This window comes from Lissotriton helveticus, chromosome 9 (assembly GCF_964261635.1).
Source record: "Lissotriton helveticus chromosome 9, aLisHel1.1, whole genome shotgun sequence".
NCBI lineage: Eukaryota > Metazoa > Chordata > Amphibia > Caudata > Salamandridae > Lissotriton > Lissotriton helveticus.
This window is the reverse complement of record NC_136070.1, coordinates 135,328,052-135,330,813: the sequence shown is the minus strand read 5'-3', so window position 1 is coordinate 135,330,813 and position 2,762 is coordinate 135,328,052. Positions and strand designations below refer to the sequence as shown.

Genomic DNA, 2,762 nt, shown 5'->3' with positions numbered 1-2,762 from the left:
AGACCCTCCACAACATTCAAATAAACGTGTGCTGAAACAGTGAGTTTATACAAAAATTCTTCAATCTTTTTATTTTGATTATAGTATATTTTCTTGTTATTTTTGTCTTTTGTTTACATTTCATTTACTTATTCATTTCATTTTTCACACTTAAAAAACATGTATATATAATACATAATGTTCAAACAAAGGCAAAAAATTGATTATTTACAACTAAAGACGTACAAAGACAATAAGTGAAAACAGAAAAATTACATATCCACAATTTCAAAAAACAAATAAACCCAGTGATATACGAGATATTCAGTCGTTGGAATAATTGATGAAGGCAATGCGGTTGAATAGAACTACGCGCGTTTCGGCCCAAGGCCTTCGTCAGGTGACCGTCATTCGTACATTTTATATAAAATAGAAAGAGTGATATAACCTAAACAAACAAAACAAAGACAGAAAAAATATAAATATATCAACAACTCATACATACACATTAATTTCAGCTATTTACAATACAATTTCAGTTTCTGTATTCGAGGGTCTATAACATTTACAGTACAGATGCATATATATATATACAGTGTTAACATCTTAGTGCAACCACTCAATTTAATTTAAGGCCAGACCATCTAGTTATTTACTTTATACATGCCAGGTTACATTGTGGGTGATCATTTATCAATATTGGCTAAACTAAGTATACTTATATTAAAATAGTCACTTAGAGTATATAAATTTTTATTACACTCCTAACTATGATAGTTTTTCTGAAGGGTTCCCAGGCCAACAGCTCCATATTACAGAATGGTGCTTCAAAGAGAAAAGAATCTAGAAAACAAGATAGATGTAGATATAGATAAAGTACCTATACACTCACCCTAAAGTTACCCTTACTAATAAAATAGGATACACACATTTTTACTTACATAATTGTCAAGGTGTCGAATCAATAAACGAGAGACTTCGCTTCCTATGGCGACAGCTTTTATTTCATTTTTATATCGAGTCTGATATGCTGAAAAGTAGACATGCGATCTTTTTTAGATACTAATGTTTTACCATATACTATTAAATACTCTCTTAACTGCTCTACATTAAAGATATACCTGATTTATTTCTGCAAGATGACTTTCAGCGCACTTAGTCACGTGTTGATTTTAGTAAATCAGGTCAATTGGCGATAAAAACGTGTCTTTTGGATCTTTGTTCCAGTAGCCTGACTCTGAATTAATGAGAGCAAAAGGGATTACTATTTATATGTCATTTCACCTTTCCTTTATTTTAATTTAGAGTCTGTTCACACTCTATAAGTTTGACTGCACTAAGGCCTATGGCAAATTATTATTATTATACCACAAACCCCATCTTTATCAAATAAGATCTAGTCCGAACAGCAGTGTAAACATAATTACAAATTGCGCACCAAAGGGATATCCTAACAGTATATATCCTAATTGCCTCACAAAGGTCGTAATTTTAACAGGGCGGCAATTGTGTAAAAAATTATATTCTGATTTTGTATTCAAAGTAGGAGAACATAACATACATATAGATGACGCTAATAGTAAATCATTGTGAATATGGCTAGATAACCACATGCATTGCATCCAAAAAGGTCCCATAAGGACACTTTGCAGGAGGTGAATTCCTACCTCAGATATCCAAAGATTATTATTTGAAATCTTTCAAGGCAACATCCTATTTTTCTAATCGTATTCCAGCAAACACTGTCAAATGTCGTGATCAGTTTCTTTGTAGTAAATATGCACTAAAAAATAGAACGACACCATTGTACTAAACATAGTAATAATGAAAATAGCCTCTCTAATCCTGTCTCTTGAAGCCATTACCTTGACGCAGTGACGCCGATACATATGCTGGATATTTTAATGTTTGAACACTGTAAAGGAAATAAAAAGAAGCCACTATTGTATTAAACATAACCATAGTGTAAATGGCCACTCTTATCCTGTCTATATGTCCCATTACCTTAGCGTATTGATGTTGGTGAATCCGCCAGATATTGGTTCACGTGGGGCAGGCTTCCCATAACCTAAGCATAAGACGGATACAATGGAATCAAACCTAATCCCTTATCTAAAGCCAAAGTCTTGTCACGCCGAAAAGGGTTTCGCTCGCATTTAACGCATACCTTCGTCTTTGGACTCTCGTGCGCTCGGACGGGGGTTCTGATCGGTCGGTGCTTCTGATGTCCGCGATCTAGACAAACTGTGTGATTTCCGGCTATATATTCAAAAAAGCGCGCTCTCATTAGCCCGCACTGCATACCTGACAGCTGTTACCAATTGCAAGAAGGCGCGGCTCGATGACATCTTACAAATGAGTCACGAGTCATACTCCCTAACACGAGATATCGAAAACAGACTACTCAGGGGTTTGAGTTATAACGTTTAAAACCACCGGAGCAGCTGAAAAAAAGACTTTTATTTGTCTTTTGGTAATAATCTCACAGAGCAAAATATATCGCTTAATTCGAATGCAAATAATGTCTGAAAGCCACATATTTTAACTGACAAAACATTAACCTCATTTTTTTACAGAAACATGAATTAAACAGGATATGTTTATAACCAGACGATATTTAATGTTTGGATGAAGTGGCATATGTACTCTATGCATCAATTTAGTGCGTGATGGACATTGTCGTCACTAGGTCAAACACTATATTTATGATATTAATCACCATGAATGTGACACCAGATCGTCAAAAGGGTCACACAGTGGAACTCAGTAATTTTAAGTACATG

The 2,762-nt window shown here is 34.5% G+C and overlaps 1 long non-coding RNA gene across 1 annotated transcript; it reads right to left on the bottom strand.

The window, feature by feature from the left end:
- Positions 1-223: 223 nt before the first annotated feature.
- Positions 224-2,042, bottom strand: LOC144782662 (uncharacterized). Its single transcript, XR_013601196.1, has 5 exons — positions 1,984-2,042; positions 1,845-1,894; positions 1,101-1,216; positions 921-1,009; positions 224-427 (listed from the first exon to the last, which is right to left on the bottom strand). It is a non-coding gene; the product is annotated as an uncharacterized LOC144782662 (long non-coding RNA).
- Between the last annotated feature and the right edge of the window lie 720 nt (positions 2,043-2,762).